We start from the raw sequence: 20,000 nt of genomic DNA on the forward strand, positions 1-20,000 counted from the left end.
AAATTATAACTCTTTATAAAATTGCTAAAATGTTAAGCTTTTCTAATAAAAATTGGAATGTTATTCAGTAAAATTCCAATTTTTATCATAATATTGCACAAATGTTCAGTTTTTCTTGTCAATTTTTGACTTGTGCTGAGTAAAATGACAACTTTTATGATAACACTGCCAAAATTTTAAGTTTTTCTTGTAAAATTGTGACCTTTTTCCTGTGAAAATCCAACTCATTTTTCACAACAAGATTTTTTTTATATATTGGTATAGTATATGTATATAATTAATGTTGTAAACACAAATCTTTATATATCTAAAAAAAAGTGGTCTTAAGGAGGTAGGCATTATTCGGAGGTCTCGAGAAGGAAACAAATACAAGAGTGTGTGTGTGTGTGTGTGTGTGTTTGTGTGTGTGTGTGTGTGTGTGTGTGTGTGTGTGTTCTTGTATTCCTACCCTTCTTGAGACATCAACAAGGACAAGTTCCGTCCATATGAGGACCGGTGAACAAGCTAGGACATAAATATTTTTCCCAATAAGGAAAAAAACATTACATCTAATAGAGAATGTCTCATTTGCACCTCTGGTGGTAAAATCTTTTAAAATTAAGGTGGTCTCAAAAAGGAGGGGTTTTAAAAGTGCTTCCCCTCTGGTCAACATATGAAATAACAAGTGTGTGTGAGAAATTTAAGTGCACACGCTTTGGCCAAAATGTATTAAAATTAAATTATATATACATTACTGTATAACGTGGCATACTGTAATAACTTGAAGTAAATAATGAAGATAAAAAAAAAAAAAATCCCAGCAAAATTTTTGAAAAAAAAATTAACTAAAAGCAGTCTTTTTCTCACAATGTGTCGACTTTTTTCCTATAAAATTGGGAACCATTTCTCATATTCTTTCTGTTTCTGTGATATTGCAATATTTTCTCTTATGTAAAATGATTTTCAAAAAATATCGTAAAATTATTACTTTTTAATGCAAAATGGTGACATTTGTCATTTAAAATTCTGACTTTTATCACAATATTGCCAATGTTTTTGTTGTTCTTGTAAAACAGTGACATTTCTTTGAGTAAAATCATGACTTTTGTCATCATTTTGCCGAGTGAAATTCCGAACATTATTACAATATTGTCAACATTTTTAAGTTTTGTTATAAAATTGTGACTTTTGTCGAGTAAAATGACGGCTCTTTTCATAAAATTGCCAAAATTTTAAGCTTTTCTTATAAAATAACGACTGTTATTGAGTAAAATTCCAACTTTTATCATAATAGTGCACAGATGTTCAGTTTTTATTGTCAAATTTTGACTTATACAGAGTAAAATGAGGCCTTTTATTATAACACCACCAAAATTCAAAGTTTTTCTTCTGAAATTGTGACTTTTTTCTTATGAAATTCTAACTCACTTTTTACAACAAGATTTTTTTTATATATATTGGCATAATATGTGTATATTATTAATGTTGTAAACACAAATCTTTATATATTTCAAAAACGGTGGTCCTAAAGGGGTAAGCATTATAAGGAGGTCTCGAGAAGGAAACAAATACAAGAGTGTGTGTGTGTGTGTGTGTGTGTGTGTGTTCTTGTATTCCTACCTTTCTTGAGACATCAACAAGGACAAGTTCCGTCCATATGAGGACCGGTGAACAAGCTAGGACATAAATATTTTTCCCAATACGGACAGAAACGTTACATCTAATAGAGAATGTCTCATTTGCACCCCTGGTGGTGAAATCTAACAAAATTAAGGTGGTTCCAAAAAGGAGGGGCTTTAAAAGTGCTTCCCCTCTGGTCAACATATGAAATAATAAGTGTGTGTAAGAAATATAAGTGCACACACTTTGGCCAAAATGTATTAAAACAAATATATATATATATACATTACTGTATAACGTGACATACTATAATAACTTGAAGTAAATAATGAAGATTAAAAAAATATTTGAAAAACATTTTTTCCTAAAAGCAGTCTTTTTTTCACAATGTGTCGACTTTTTTCCTATAAAATTGGCAACCATTTCTCAAATGTTTTCTGTTTCTGTAATATTGCAATATTTTATGTAAAATGGTTTTCAAAAAATATCGTAAAACTGTTACTTTTTAATGCAAAATGGTGACATTTGTAATTATTGAGTAAAATTCCAACTTTTATCATAATATTGCACAAATGTTCAGTTTTTATTCGTCAAATTTTGACTCAAGCAGAGTAAAATGAGGCCTTGTATTATAACACCGCCAAAATTCTACGTTTTTCTTATGAAATTGTGACCGTTTTCTTATAAAATTCCAACTCATTTTTTACAACAAGATTTTTTTAAATATATCGGCATAGTATGTGTATAATATTGATGTTGTAAACACAAATCTTTATATATCTAAAAAACGGTGGTCCTAAAGAGGTAAGCATTATACGGAGGTCTCGAGAAGGAAACAAATACAAGAGTGTGTGTGTGTGTGTTCTTGTATTCCTACCTTTCTTGAGACATCAACAAGGACAAGTTCCGTCCATATGAGGACCGGTGAACAAGCTAGGACATACATATTTTTCCCAATACGGAAAAAAAACATTACATCTAATAGAGAATGTCTCATTTGCGCCCATGGTGGTGAAATCTATCAAAATTAAGGTGGTGCCAAAAAGGAGGGGTTTTAAAAGTGCTTCCCCTCTGGTCAACTTATGAAATAACAAGTGTGTGTAAGAAATTTAAGTGCACACGCTTTGGCCAAAATGTATTAAAACAAAAATATATATACATTACTGTATAACGTGACATACTATAATAACTTGAGGTAAATAATGAAGATTAAAAAAATATTAGAAAAACATTTTTTCCTAAAAGCAGTCTTTTTTTCACAATGTGTCGACTTTTTTCCTATAAAATTGGCAACCATTTCTCAAATGTTTTCTGTTTCTGTAATATTGCAATATTTTATGTAAAATGGTTTTCAAAAAATATCGTAAAACTGTTACTTTTTAATGCAAAATGGTGACATTTGTAATTATTGAGTAAAATTCCAACTTTTATCATAATATTGCACAAATGTTCAGTTTTTATTCGTCAAATTTTGACTCAAGCAGAGTAAAATGAGGCCTTTTATTCTAACACCGCCAAAATTCTACATTTTTCTTCTGAAATTGTGACTTTTTCTTATGAAATTCTAACTCATTTTTCACAACAAGATTTTTTTTATATATATTGGCATAATATGTGTATATTATTAATGTTGTAAACACAAATCTTTATATATCTAAAAAACGGTGGTCCTAAAGAGGTAAGCATTATAAGGAGGTCTCGAGAAGGAAACAAATACAAGAGTGTGTGTGTGTGTGTTGTGTGTGTACGTGTGCGTGTGTGTGTTCTTGTATTCCTACCCTTCTTGAGACATCAACAAGGACAAGTTCCGTCCATATGAGGACCGGTGAACAAGCTAGGACATAAATATTTTTCCCAATAAGGAAAAAAACATTACATCTAATAGAGAATGTCTCATTTGCACCCCTGGTGGTAAAATCTTTTAAAATTAAGGTGGTCCCAAAAAGGAGGGGTTTTAAAAGTGCTTCCCCTCTGGTCAACATATGAAATAACAAGTGTGTGTAAGAAATTTAAGTGCACACGCTTTGGCCAAAATGTATTAAAAAAAAAAAAAAAAAAAAAAAAAATATATATATATATATATATATAAATATATATATATATATATATATGTATATATATATATTACTGTATATAGAGACATACTGTGATAAATTGAAGTAGATAATGAAGATTAAAAAAAAATCCCAACAAAATATTAGGAAAAAAAATTACCTTAAAGCAGTCTTTTTCTCACAATGTGTTGACTTTTTTCCTATAAAATTGGGAACCATTTCTCACATTCTTTCTGTTTCTGTAATATTGCAATATTTTATCTTATGTAAAATGATTTTCAAAAAATATCGTAAAACTATTACTTTTTAATGCAAAATGGTGACATTTGTCATATAAAATTCTGACTTGTATCACAATATTGCCAATGTTTTTGTTGTTCTTGTAAAATAGTGATATTTTTCCAGTAAAATTATGACTTTTGTCATCATTTTGCTGAGTGAAATTCCGAACATTATTACAATATTGCCAACATTTTTAAGTTTTCTTATAAAATTGTGACTTTTGTCGAGTAAAACGAAGGCTCTTTTCATAAAATTGCCAAAATTTTAAGCTTTTCTTATAAAATTGCTAATATTATTGAGTAAAATTCTAATTTTTATCCTAATATTGCACAAATGTTCAGTTTTTCTTGCCAAATTTTGGCTTGTGCTGAGTAAAATGACAACTTTATGATAACTGCCAAAATTTTAAGTTTTTCTTGTGAAATTGTGACCTTTTTTTTATAAAATTGCCAACATTTTAAAGTTTTCTTATAAAATTTTGACTTTTGTTGAGTAAAATTATAACTCTTCAAAAAATTGCTAAAATGTTAAGCTTTTCTAATACAATTGCAAATGTTATTGAGTAAAATTCCAATATTTATCATAATATTGCACAAATGTTCAGTTTTTCTTGTGAAATTTTGACTTGTGCTAAGTAAAATGACAACTTTTATGATAACACTGCCAAAATTTTAAGTTTTTCTTGTGAAATTGTGACATTTTTCCTGTGAAATTCCAACTCATTTTTCATAACAAGATTGTTTTTATATTGGCACAGTATGTGTATATTATTAATGTTGTAAACACAAGTCTTTATATATCTAAAAAAAAGTGGTCTTAAGGAGGTAGGCATTATTCGGAGGTCTCGAGAATGCAACAAATACAAGAGTGTGTGTGTGTGTGTGTGTGTGTGTGTGTGTGTGTGTGTGTGTGTGTGTGTGTGTGTGTGTGTGTGTGTGTGTGTGTTCTTGTATTCCTACCCTTCTTGAGACATCAACAAGGACAAATTCCGTCTATATGAGGACCGGTGAACGAGTTAGGACATAAATCATGGTTCCAATACAGAAAAAAACATTGTATCTAATAGAGAATGTCCCAATTGCACCCCTGGTGGTGAAATCTATCAAAATTAGGGTGGTCCCAAAAAGGAGGGATTTTCAAATTGCCTGTGTGTCGGTTTTAAAAGTGCTCCCCCTCTGGTCAACATATGAAATAACAAGTGTGTGTAAGAAATTTAAGAGCACACACTTTGACCAAAATGTATTAAAAAAGATATACGTATATTACTGTATATAGTGACATACTGTAATAACTTGAAGTAAATAATTAAGATTAAAAAACAATTACCAATAAAAAAATGTAACTAAAAGCAGTCTTTTTTTCTCACAATGTGTCGACTTTCTCTTAGAAAATTGGGAACCATTTCTCACATTCTTTCTGTTTCTTTAATATTGCAGTATTTTCTCTCATGTAAAAAATTGTAACTTTTTTTATGTAAAATTATTACTTTTTAACGGAAAATGATAACATTTGTGATATACAATTCTGACTTGTATCACAATATTTGCCAATGTTTTTGTTGTTCTTGTGACAATTTTTGAGTAAAATTTTGACTTTTTTCATCATTTTGCCAAATAAAATTCCCGAACATTATTATAATATTGCCAACATTTTTAAGTTTTCTTATAAAATTGTGACTTTTGTCGAGTAAAATTACGGCCCTTTTCATAAAATTGCCCAAAAATGTTACAAAAGTAAAATTCCAACTTTTAACATAATATTGCACACATGTTCAGTTTTTCTTGTCAAATTTTGACTTGTGCTGAGTAAAATGCTGACTTTTTTTTATAATACTGCCCAAAGTTTTTCCTGTGAAATTTTGACCTTTTTCTTGTGAAATTCCAACTAATTTTTCACAAGATTTTTTCATATTTGTATCGTATGTATATATTATTAATTTGGAAATACAACTATTTTTAAATCTTAAAAAGCTGGTCCTGAAGAGGTATGCATTATTCGGAGGTCTCAAGAAGGTAACAAATACGTGTGTGTGTGTGTGTGTGTGTGCGTGTGTGTGTGTACGCTAATTGACCTTGCAGGGGGTGCCATTGATTGCCTCATCTTCACTGATAGATTACAGGGCTGTTAATGTGGTGGCAAAATGGCAGAGTGGTGGGGCACAGCTGTTGTTTCACGCGTGCATGTACACACAAGTAAACAAACACACACACGGCAACCAAATTGTATTATTATACTTCTTTAGACACAACGAAGCGCACACGACTGTGGAACGTGATCCGGAGCTGCAGTTTTGTCACAAACACTGTCAGTAAAGCAAACAAAGTATCTTAGTAGAACCAATGATAGTCAATAATGTGTCTGCAGCAAATGTGTCATTTTTCAATGAAATACATTTAAAAAAAGAAACCATTGAAGTGGTACGAAAGTTTTCGGTTCGACGCTGTTCCAGAAGGTCCACTGAAAACTGAATGAAACGCTACCAGCAATATACCTATAAGAGATGATGTAAAACCGTTCTAGATGTACAAAGAAAATGGGATGTCAAAGTCAATGCTTTAACTCATTCAATTAATAATTGTGTGAAAGCTCCAAAACATTCAGGTATATGTTTTTTCTTCTTCTTCTTCTCCAGATTTTGGCACCTTCCACAATCCGCATTTTTCACCCAATTCAAACCGTTTCTCCTTGAAACTGTTCAGACCATTCGGTAATTGTGGGCTTTAGTTTGACAAGTTCCAAAATTTCCCAGATTTCCCAGAATTCCAGGTTTTCCCGGGCATTTTTCCCATTCAAAGTGAATAGGCCACTTTTAAAACTTTCACCATTTTTACATGTTTCAAACAATTCAAACCATTCCCACCTTCAACACATTCCACCAATTTGGAAATTCAAACTACCATTTTTCCAAGTAAAAAATAAATAAATTGACAAGTTCCCAGATTTCCCAGATTTCCAGGTTTTCCCGGACATTTTTCCCATTCACAATAAAATGGCCACTTTTAAAACTTTAACCATTTCTACATGTTTAAAACAATTCAAACCATTCCCAACTTCAAAAAATTCCACCGATTGGGAAATTCCAACGACCATTTTTCTAAGTAAAAAACAAAAATGTCAGGATTTTCCAGAATTCCTGGTTTTCCCTTTTTTTCTGGCGACGACTCCTCCCACATTTTTCACCCCATTTAAACTGTTCCACTGTCAAACCATTTGTCTCATTCAGGACAAAAAAAAGTTGTTTAAAGACCTAGAACAATTCCCGATTTTCCCGAAATTCCAGGAATTTCTCAATTTAAAAACTGCTACAAACTCAGCATTTCTTGACCGATTTAAACAATTCCAACCCCAACCAATTCAGCTCGTTTAGATCATTCATGATCCCAATCATTTTCCAAAAAAAAAACGCTTTTCCCAAAATTCCCATATTTACAGTAAGTTCCCACTGTAATGAATGGGACATTTTTCCAAGTTGCATAATTCCCACATTTTTCAACCTATTCAAACCAATCCAACATCAACACATTCCACTCATCCTGCACATTCAAACTAACAGTTTCCCAAGTTCCAAACCAAATTCCTGTTTTCCTGGAAATTCAAACTCTCCAACATTCCCACCATTCCAACATTCAAACCATTTCCGCGTTAAAACGCTTTCAACATTCAAACCATTTCTACATTCATCCTACATTTCATTATTATTTCAGTTCAGCGTCAGCTCTTCAACATTCAAATTATTTTTATATTCATACAAATTATGTCAGCATTTCACTTCAACTTCAGCATTGGGGCATTCACATGCTATTCCTTCAGGAATTTCCTTTTCTACTTAATAAGTAATTTATTACGTTTAATCAAAATGCACAATTGTTTATAATCTGATTTAAATTGATTGAGTGATTGTATGACAGCACAACAATAATATGTTTTAATCAGATTAACCGAACTTCGGCATTTTGATTATTGCAATTGATTGAAGTGAATTTTTTAAATTTGAATCGAAGTAAAGAGTTAACTTTAAAATCCCTTATATACATATATATATATATATATATATATATATATATATATATATATATATATATATATATATGTATGTATATGTGTATGTATGTGTATGTATATATATATGTATATATATATATATGTATAAATATGTATGTATATATATATGTATGTAAATATATATATATATATATATTTATATATATATATATATATATGTATGTATGTATGTGTGTGTATATATATGTATGTATGTATGTATGTGTGTGTATATGTATGTGTGTACATATATATATGTATGTATGTATGTGTGTGTATATGTATGTGTATATATATATATATATATATATATATATATGTGTGTGTATGTATGTTTGTATGTATGTATGTATGTGTATATATATATATTTGTATGTGTATATATATATATATGGTAACACTTTAGTATGGGGAGTATATTCACCATTAATTAGTTACTTATTAACATAGGGTTAGGTCTAAGTTTAGGGTTAGGGAAGACTTAGTTAATTGCTTACTGCTTGTATAATAAGGCCACGCCTTATAATATATTATATTTTTTTTAAATCAGATTAATCACATTTTGGAATTTGAATTAATCGGGTTTAATCACACGTGATTACTCGCTTGCATAAAATTTGCTCAAGAAAAGACCACAATATTTGTACACAAATGCAATGTTATTGTCACAATGTCATCCAGGAATTTACAATTTTTTGTACATGAATTCATGCCATTTCTTTGCACATGACTTGGTATTAGTTTTATCTAAAGTTCTTTCAGGCTTTTATTTTGTATTAATCTGATCACTCACTGTGTAGCAGTTAATGGTAAAATAACATTTACGGACAAACGGTCTGTTTCACGATGAATGGGACGTATTTTTATGATTAATCATCTGTTATATATATTAAACGAGACCGTACACAAAAACCGTCAAACATTTTTGTCGAGAACTGCAACATACAAAACCGAATCCTATGAAATCTGAGGTATAGCACTTTTACTATTGTCTCTTTTAATTACCTGCACTAAATAAGTATAAGTAGAAATAAGTATACTGTAATAATGAGTGTGATAATGATTCTAGCTATGTTGGCCGTGGCCCAATGAACCCTGTGGTTATGTCGTTGTTGTTTATGTTGGTGCCTTAACCGTCTCTCTCCAGATCCAAGAAGGTCTGTCACCCAACCACCTGAAGAAGGCCAAGCTCATGTTCTTCTACACTCGCTATCCCTCCTCCAACATGCTCAAAATGTTCTTCTCCGACGTCAAGGTGAGGTCTTGTGCCTTTCTTGTTTTTTTCCATGTACCCAAACAAAAACCCATAAAAATAGGCTTCTGTGAGGTTTGTGGGAACAAGACGCTGAATTACAAACCCCGTTTCCATATGAGTTGGGAAATTGTGTTTGATGTAAATAAACTTAATACAATGATTTGCAAATCATTTTCAACCCATATTCAATTGAATGCGCTACAAAGACAACAAATTTGATGTTCAAACTCATAAACTTTATTTTTTCTTTTTCAAATAATAATTCACTTATAATTTCATGGCTGCAACACGTGCCAAAGTAGTTGGGAAAGGGCATGTTCACCACTGTGTTACACCAACTTTTCTTTTAACAACACTCAATAAACGTTTGGGAACTGAGGAAACTAATTGTTGAAGCTTTGAAAGTGGAATTATTTCCCATTCTTGTTTTATGTAGAGCTTCAGTCGTTCAACAGTCGCTTCATAATGCGCCACACATTTTAAATGGGAGGCAGGTCTGGACTGCAGGCGGGCCAGGATAGTACCCACACTCTTTTTTTTTTTTTTTTTTACAAAGCCACGCTGTTGTAACACGTGCTGAATGTGGCTCGCCATTGTTTTAATGAAATAAGCAGGGGCGTCCATAAAAATGACGGCGCTTAGATGGCTGCATATGTTGTTCCAAACCTGTATGTGCCTTTCAGCATTAATGGTGCCTTCACAGATGTGTAAGTTACCCATGCCTTGGGCACTAATGCACCCCCATACCATCACAGATGCTGGCTTTTGAACTTTGCGTCAATAACAGTCTGGTTGGTTCACTTCCCCTTTGGTCCGGATGGCACAATGTCGAATATTTCCAAAAACAATTTTAAATGTGGACTCGTCAGACCACAGGACACTTTACCACTTAGCATCAGTCCATCTTAGATGATCTCGGGCCCAGAAAAGCCGGTGGCGTTTCTGGATGTTGTTGACGAATTGGCTTTCGCTTTGCATACTAAAGCTTTAACTTGCACTTACAGATGTAGCGATGAACTGTATTTAGTGAGAGTGGTTTTCTGAAGTGTTCCTGAGCCCATGTGGTGATATCCTTTAGAGATTGATGTCTGTTTTTGAGGGAGCGAAGGTCACGGTCATTCAATGTTAGTTTCCAGCCATGCGTGGAATGATTTTTCCAGATTCTCTGAACCTTTTGAAGATATTATAGACCGTAGATGTTGAAATCCCTAAATTTCTTGCTATTACACTTTGAGAAACGTTGTTCTTAAACTGTTTGACTATTTGCTCACGCAGTTGTGGACAAAGGGGTGTACCTCGCCCCATCCTTTCTTGTGAAAGACTGAGCATTCTTTGGGAAGCTGTTTTTATACCCAATCTACGGTTCCCAATTAGCCTGCACACCCGTTGGATGTTCCAGATAAGTGTTTGATGAGAATTCCTCAACTTTATCAGTATTCATTGCCACCTTTGCCAACTTCTTTGTCACGTGTTGCTGGCATCAAATTCTAAAGTTAATGATTATTTGCACACAAAAAAGTAAATGTTTTTCTCAGTTTGAACATCAAATATGTTGTCTTTGTAGCATATTCAACCGAATATGGGTTGAAAATGATTTTCCACACTTTTGTTTGTTGTTTATATTCACATCTCACACAATTTCCCAACTCATATGGAAACGGGGTTTGTGTTCCGTCATGCGTTGTGTTGCCCGTGTGTGTTTACCGTGCGTGCATGTGCGTGAACGGATGTGTGTCGCAGATGGGTGCTCCAGTCTGTCACATCTTTGGAGCGTAATTAGAATTTCTGGCCTTAATCAGCCTGCAGTGGGCAGTTGTGGGTGCATGATGGTATGGGGGTGCGGGCGGGGTGTGGGGGGTGTAGTAGCATTATAATATTTCATTCCCTCCCTTCCATTGTGATCTCATGCTACTCAAAACACACACACACAACACTTTCACTTTTGCAGCTTGAAAATTAGAATCCGAAAGTTTACAAAAGAAACAATTTGTCTTTTATTCGTGGGCCAGGGCTCGCTGGGAAAGTGACAGGGAGTGTCGTGGGTAGTGGGTAGTGAGTAGTGGGTAGTGAGTAGTGGGAGGGCCGGGGGTCGGCAGGGGATGTGGAGAGGGGGGCGCATGACAACAAATGACAACAACACAACGGCAGCTTTAAAACAAAGGTGCTGATTGTTTTGGTTTTACAGGCTGCGATGTGATTTGTTGCAATGGAGCATACGGCTGGATCCGGGACGCCGCATTCAAATGACACACACACACACACACACATGAACACACACGCACACACACACACACCAGCTGCCCCGTGGCTCATATCTGCCGTGACCACTTCCTCGAGGCAGTGCCACATCCTCCACGGCTGCCATAGCAACAAGGGTCGCCAGGACATGGGGTTGCTAGGCAAACACAAGGTTGCTAAGCTCACCTGCTGCTCGTGTGTGTGTGTGCCACCGAGACCGATAGACCATTAACTATAAACACACACACACACACACACACACATACGCACACAAGGGATACAAGCACACACAATATGTTTAAAACAACCTCGATAATACACACACTGTTCCATCCTGTACTATATGGGCCCATTTCAGGACTAAAGGTAACAAGAGTGGGTTTTTAGGCATATATTAGGTAAATATATTTAGGTAGCGAGACTGTGCGGATATTTTAGTTGTAATATCATGGAATAGAGAGAAAAAACAATATATGAGTGGATTTACTTTTGGCCTTCACATGGCTGATTGATGCAATTCACCGTAGAGCATGTGATTTGTCGTATATTTTTGACATTTTGAGGGGGTTAATGGGTTTTGACACAAACTCAAGCCCCCCATATTTATTTATGATTTATTTTTATTAATTAATTAATGTATTTATTTTCCCCTCCCAGAATAGGTAGTGCTGCAAGGGATTTCGTTCTCGTTTGGTGTGGGTTCACAGTGCGGCGCATATTTATCGATCTGGCCTGCCAAATGATTTTATGCGGTCTGTCCTGTCATCTTTCACACCGTTTTAAACGTCCATTTTTTATTTATTTTTTTGTCCTGTCCAGCTTCTCAGGCAAATCATATAGTTGATGTAGACGCCCATATCGGCTGTTCCGATTTACTTTACAAAAGAGAAGTGTAGGATACTTCTCTTGTCGCCTTATTTGAATTTGACTTTATTAAATGTATTTATATTATCATTTGGTGCAGCCGGGCCGGAGCAGGAGGGGAAAGAAAGGGGGAAATAAAGGAGGACAAAGGGGGAAATTGTGGGGATAAGAGGGGGATTGGACAGAGAGACAAAAACAACAACAGCAAATACAACAATAACAACAACAATAGAACAACACCAGGACATACAATATGTACAAATATGATCGTAAAAGTGATAGCAAATAAGCAGTTAGCGAAATAAATAATAATATAGTAATGACAATGAGCATTTTTACTCTAAAACTGGAGCAATACAAATACCAATAGAAAAAGCGCTATTGATCACGAACAAAACCAATAGTTTACCTTTATTATCAACAATACAGTTGTTCAAATGCAATAGTGATAGCTAGAAAGATAATAAAAAATAATAGTAATAAATGAAATAAAAATAATAAAAGGAATACCGGAAGATGAAAGGGAAGAGAGAGGGGCAACCTATATTAATCTTGTAGATTGTTATAGTAACAATCTACAATCGAAACCTCCATTTAACATGACCTTTCATGTGGTGGGCCACTTCATTTTACGTGGTCCACCCTTTTATTTGAAATGGTCTGCCACATCATTTTATACTATATGAGCAGGATTCATGTGGGCCCCATCCGTCGCGGATAACCTGACACATGAAACGTGACAAATTGAGGGGTGTGCAGTGTGCGCTATCCACTTTAGCCGAGTGTTGAGTATCTTGACATGTGTTTTGTGTCAATTCCAACTTTGACCACAGTGTCAGTCGCTTCGCAGAGTATATTCAGCTTCACAAAACAATAATACATCCCCATCTTCCTCTTACACGAGATCCACCATGTGGAATCCCTTCCATACCGTATGTGGTCTGACACATTGTTTAGAGTGGTCTGTCACAGGTCTTTTTGCAGTCCGCCACATCATTTATTGTGGCCCATTGTGACATTACCTACCACATCATTTTGTGTGGTCGGCCACATAAAATGATGACAAAATAATGGGGGGAGTTATTATCTATTTTTATTCCGTCAGATGACAGTAGAGGGTTGAATATCTTCAAATGTAATTTGTGGCAATTTCAACTTCGACTACAGCGTTAGTTGCTATGGAGAGTGGCGCTTTCCATCATTTTCAGCCGACTGCATTAACATCTCCCCGTCCACCTTTCCTCTCACACGAGATCCACCCCTAGAATGTGGCCAAATGAACCCCTTCTCAACTGTATGTGGTCTACTACATATTTTTACGTGGTCTGCCACCACATTTTATGTGGTCTACTACATCATTTTATGTGGTCTACCACGTTTTTTTACGTGGTCTGCCACAAAATTTTTTGTGGTCCGCCATAACATTTCATATGGTCTGCCACAAAATTTTACGAGGTCTACCAGGTTATTTTATGTGGTCCGCCACAACATTTAACATGGTCTGCCACGACATTTTACGAGGTCTACCATGTTATTTTATGTGGTATTTCAATTAACTGGAATCCAGTGTGGTGTGGGGACTCTATTGTTGTGAATCACACCTGAGCCATCATAAATTAATAAAATCTTTAATGGACATGTGAAAGTAAACAATGTGATAAAGTAAAATGTTACATTTTGCCTTCACCTTCATTGCTCATTCCTTTCTGGTGACTTTATATACTCTGGACCTAGACGTTGAGTCCGCGACATACATGGCGGGCAAAACCTGATACAGTCTGCTTTGCCGTAGTCTTCCCTTGACGGCCAGGTAAAACAAAGCACTCGCTACCTTTTTTTTTTATCACATCCCTGGGAGCCTGCATTCTCGTTGTCTCTCCTTTAACAAATTAACAACGCTTTTTGGTAAGTAGATTCACAGCTGACCCGGACATTGGAAAGTTCTCTTGCCGTCTGAGAAGTGCTGTATCCTAAATAGATGCAATCGCTTTCTCTTAAAGGGGAACATTATCACCAAACCTATGCAAGCGTCAATATATACCTTGATGGTGCAGAAAAAAGACCATGTATTTTTTTAACCGATTTCCGAACTCTAAATGGGTGAATTTTGGCAAATTAAACGCCTTTCTGTTTATCGGTCTTTTAGCGATGACGTCAGAACGTGACATCACCGAGGTAACACACCCGCCATTTCCATTTTCACATTACAAACACCGGGTCTCAGCTCTGTTATTTTCCGTTTTTTTGACTATTTTTTGGAACCTTGAAGACATCATGCCTGTCGGTGTGTTGTCGGAGGGTGTAACAACACTAACAGGGAGGGATTCAAGTTGCACCACTGGCAAGAAATCTGCCGCCAGACCCCCATTGAATTTGCCAGAGTGTCTGCACATTTTACTGGCGATGCTAAGACAGACATGGCACAGAGATGTATGGATAACCTGCAGATGCATTTGCAACGATTAAGTCAACTAAATCACAAAGGTGAGTTTTGTTGATGTTGTTGACTTATGTGCTAATCAGACATATTTTGTCGCAGAATGACTGCCAGCTAATCGATGCTAACATGCTACGCTATTCGATGCTAAGATGCTATTTACGCTAGCTGTATGTACATTTGAAACTAGATACCCACATTTAATGCGAAACAAACACTTACCAATCGACGGATTTAAGTTGCTCCAGTGTCACAAAATGCGAAAATCCTGATCGTTTGGTCCGCACATTTTACCGGCGATGCTAATAAGGCAGCCATGCTATGGGCCACTTCATTAGGTACACCCATGCTATGGCCGAATAGCGTCAACACTATTCGCTCAATAGCTTCAATTTCTTCTTCAATTTCGTTTTCGCTATCTGCCTCCATTTGTTTCAATACATGCGTAATCTGTTGAATCGCTTAAACCGCTGAAATCCGAGTCTGAATCTGAGCTAATGTCGCTATATCTTGCTGTGGTAACCGCCATGTTGTTTGTATTGGCAGCACTGTATGACGTCACAGGGAAATGGACAGTCGCATCGCAAATAGGGAAAATCAAGAACTTTAAAGGTTTTTCTAGGGATATTCCGGGAGGTGTAAAATTTTGAAAAAAACTTCGAAAAATAAAACAAGCCACTGGGAACTGATTTTTATTGTTTTTAACCCTTTTGAAATTGTGATAATGTTCCCCTTTATGGTATTCATTTATCATGTACAGACGGAAGGAGAAACACGGGCAGGTCTGGATGACTCGCCTCCATATTTCTAGTGGTTAGCTCCGAGTTACGAAAGCGCTTAATTACGAAGCTGGCTGTGGCGCGTTCTTTCTGACATCACTTCCTCTCCGAACTCACTTTGTAAACGATCAATGAGTCCATACAAAGCTAAAAGCTGGAGATTCATGAAACAAACGTCACAATTACCCGTGTAAAAAAATAATCCAATGAGAGGAACCTTAAACGATGACTTAGTGTGGCCGAAACAGGGCTTAGGCTAAATACTTATTCGTTAAAGGAGTTATCCGGCTTAGTGTAGACATGACCTTAACTTATTTTAATTATTCTTTTTAGAAAACTAACCTAAAGTACAGTCGGGATAAGGAGTAACACAAATAGGTTCTGACTTACTGTATACTACAAGGTTTTGCAGATATATAGGAGGACTTCAACAGGCTATCACCATGTTTCGTGCTGACAGGGGATCATTTCCCCTAATCAGCTTACTTTCACTCATCTCTCATTATATTATTTATGTTCATACGGACTTAGGTTTTCGTTTAAAAAAAATTGCACACATTCCCGCTAATGACCTAACACGCAGGCCCGTTTAGCTTCTGGAGACTAATAATGTATATATATATATAAATATATATGTGGATATGAGTGTAAATGTTGTCAGTCTATCTGTGTTGGCCCTGTGATTAGATGGCGACTTGTCCAGGGTGTACGCTGCCTTCCGCCATAATGCAGCTGAGATAGGTTCCAGCTACCCCAAAAGGGACAAGCAGTAGAAAATGGATGTATATGTGTTTGTGTATATATATATATATATATATATATATATATATATATATATATATATATATATATATATATATATATATATATATATGTATATGTATATGTATATGTATATATATATATATATATATATATATATATATATATATGTATATATATATATATATATATATATATATATATATATGTGTGTGTGTGTGTGTGTGTGTGTGTGTGTGTAATAATCACAAGATTATTTCATCTCTGCAGAACTGTTTCATGAGGGGTTCCCTCAATCACCAGGAGATTTTAATGTAAGCATTCACATACCATGGTTTATATAGGGCACATAATGGGTAGGTACAGGAAGGCGTAGGGGTGTGGTGATTGGCTCATGTGTTACCTAGGAGGTGTCTCCGTCGGTGACGGCATGCTGATACAATTTCACTGCGCTTGTTGAGGGATGACAGGTCTGGGTGGTATATAATAAACATTTTCTGTTTATTATATATACATACAGTACATACGTACATGCATATAAAAAATGGGTTGTTTTCAAAATAATTTATTAGGTTTTTGTTTCAAAAATTTCCCACATTCCCACTAATGCGTTCACACGCAGGCCCGTTAAGCTTCCGGATACTGATATCGTGACGCAATCTCTCCACGTCGGCTAATGTGGGTTGAGAAAAGAGTCGCTTGACAGATGGACGTAGTCGCCGCTCGTCTTTGTGTACGTGTAAAAACACACACTTGGCCTCGTCTTGGAGAAAAGTGTCTCCTCTTACATTGTATGTAAATGATGATGTACTGTCAAATTTGTATTTAATTGACAGTTAATCCACGTTAAGCTGTCATATTTATCCACCCTGGATATTATTCGGCGTAATATAAAAACCAAGCACGGCTAATCCTATTTGTGACGAGCCAGGCTGTCCTTTTCCTTGCAAGTGTGTGTGTGTGTGTGTGTGTGTGTGGGCGTGTCGCTCCGTTGTCCCGTCGCATTCATTGCCCCCATTATTATCATATTTTCAAAATCCGGGTCACTGTCTCGCTCTCTCTTTCATTCTCCGCGTGAGCCCTCTCCCCACCTCCGCCGCCGTCCCCTCCCGCCGAACAATACGCGGCATGTGTGCGCGGAGGATCAGGGCGACTGTAAGGGAATTAGGGCCCTGAATGGCGGCCGCTAATTGGACTTGAATGGACTCATCTCTGGGAAAGCAGTTCTTAAAGATGAGCCTCTCGTGTGGAATGGCGGCTGAGCTTGTTGTGGGAAGTGGGTTGGAGCTGATGACTGCTTAAGTAACACACACACACACACACACACACACACCGGATGTTAATAGCCCTCGTCCTCTGACCAGACACTCACATGTGAGCGTGACGACTGCAAGGTAATCGCCGTCACGTCTTGAGAGAGTCAGTGAGAGCAATTAAGGCCTCGTTAAGACCAGTGGGGGTGTGGATTAATTTGACACTCACTCCTTCCTCTCTCTTCTCTTCCTGCCAAAGGAGTTTTTTTTTTTACTACAGACAAGCTTGCATGCTCGCTGTAACTCCGGACTTCTTTCTTTGAGTGCTTGCCTGACATCGCCTCGTTGGGAATCAATTAGCGGCCCCGCCTGCCTCTTAGCCAGATAAACGGAGTTACGCGGCCAATTTGGAGGAAGCCGGGATGTGAACCCGTCGCAGCTTCAGCACCACGGCACACAAGTCATTATCTAACCATACTTGCCAACCTTTGAGACCTGCGAATACGGGAGATTGTCGGGGGTTGAGGTGGGCGGGGCTTAGTGGGAGGAGTATACGTATTGCTACAATTCACTGAAATTCATCCATCCCATCCATCCATTTTCTTCCGCTTAAAGAAAAAAAAAAGAGTATTTGTCCAAAAAAAAAACCTGGCCTTCTAATGTGGGAATTGTGTAAGATGAGGGTAATTTTTATCGTGAAATGTTGTATTTTTCAATGGGTTTGTTGACTGCACAGATATTTTTGACGGACCGATTCCAGAATTTGTATCGTCAATGTGGCAACTGTGCCTTTTTTTAATAAACTAATTAAATAACTCACAAATATAATTACCGCAGTTTTCGGAGTATAAGTCGCACCTGCCGAAAATGCATAACAAAGAAAAAAAAAACACATATAAGTCGCATTTTTGGGGGGAAATTTATTAGATAAAACCCAACACTAAGAATAGACATCTGAAAGGCAATTTAAAATAAATAAAGAATAATGAACAGCGTTATGGGGCGGCATAGCTCGGTTGGTAGAGCGGCCGTGCCAGCAACTTGAGGGTTGCAGGTTCGATTCCCGCTTGTGCCATCCTAGTCACTGCTGTTGTGTCCTTGGGCAAGACGCTTTACCCACCTGCTCCCAGTGCCACCCACACTGGTATAAATGTAACTTAGATATTGGCTGTCACTATGTAAAGCGCTTTGAGTCACTTGAGAAAAGCGCTATATAAATATAAATCACTTCACTATCCGGAAGGTCGGGTCGCGGGGGCAGCAGCCTAAGCAGGGAAACCCAGACTTCCCTCTCCCCAGCCACTTCGTCAAGCTCTTCCCGGGGGATCCCGAGGCGTTCCTAGGCCAGCCGGGAGACATAGTCTTCCCAACGTGTCCTGGGTCTTCCCCGTGGCCTCCTACCGGTTGGACGTGCCCTAAACACCTCCCTAGGGAGGTGTTCGGGTGGCATCCTGACCAGATGCCCGAACCACCTCATCTGGCTCCTCTCGATGTGGAGGAGCAGCGGCTTTACTTTGAGTCCCTCCCGGATGGCAGAGCTTCTCACCCTATCTCTAAGGGAGAGCCCCGCCACACGGCGGAGGAAACTCATTTCGGCCGCTTGTACCCGTGATCTTATCCTTTCGGTCATGACCCAAAGCTCATGACCATAGGTGAGGATGGGAACGTAGATCGACCGGTAAATTGAGAGCTTTGCCTTCCGGCTCAGCTCCTTCTTCACCACAACGGATCGGTACAACGTCCGCATTACTGAAGACGCCGCACCGATCCGCCTGTCGATCTCACGATCCACTCTTCCCCCACTCGTGAACAAGACTCCTAGGTACTTGAACTCCTCCACTTGGGGCAGGGTCTCCTCCCCAACCCGGAGATGGCACTCCACCCTTTTCCGGGCGAGAACCATGGACTCGGACTTGGAGGTGCTGATTCTCATTCCGGTCGCTTCACACCCGGCTGCGAACCGATCCAGCGAGAGCTGAAGATCCCGGTCAGATGAAGCCATCAGGACTACATCATCTGCAAAAAGCAGAGACCTAATCCTGCGGTTACCAAACCGGAACCCCTCAACGCCTTGACTGCGCCTAGAAATTCTGTCCATAAAAGTTATGAACAGAATCGGTGACAAAGGACAGCCTTGGCGGAGTCCAACCCTCACTGGAAATGTGTTCGACTTACTGCCGGCAATGCGAACCAAGCTCTGGCACTGATCGTACAGGGAACGGACCGCCACAATAAGACAGTCCGATACCCCATACTCTCTGAGCACTCCCCACAGGACTTCCCGAGGGACACGGTCGAATGCCTTCTCCAAGTCCACAAAGCACATGTAGACTGGTTGGGTAAACTCCCATGCACCCTCAAGAACCCTGCCGAGAGTATAGAGCTGGTCCACAGTTCCACGACCAGGACGAAAACCACACTGTTCCTCCTGAATCC

The 20,000-nt window shown here is 37.3% G+C and overlaps 1 pseudogene; it reads left to right on the plus strand.

The window, feature by feature from the left end:
• The window catches only part of LOC133544252 (prospero homeobox protein 1-like), an 87,391-nt pseudogene that overhangs the window by 16,697 nt on the left and 50,694 nt on the right, over positions 1–20,000 (plus strand).

The sequence above is a fragment of the Nerophis ophidion genome, linkage group LG27 (assembly GCF_033978795.1).
Source record: "Nerophis ophidion isolate RoL-2023_Sa linkage group LG27, RoL_Noph_v1.0, whole genome shotgun sequence".
In the NCBI taxonomy this organism is placed as follows: Eukaryota; Metazoa; Chordata; class Actinopteri; order Syngnathiformes; family Syngnathidae; genus Nerophis; species Nerophis ophidion.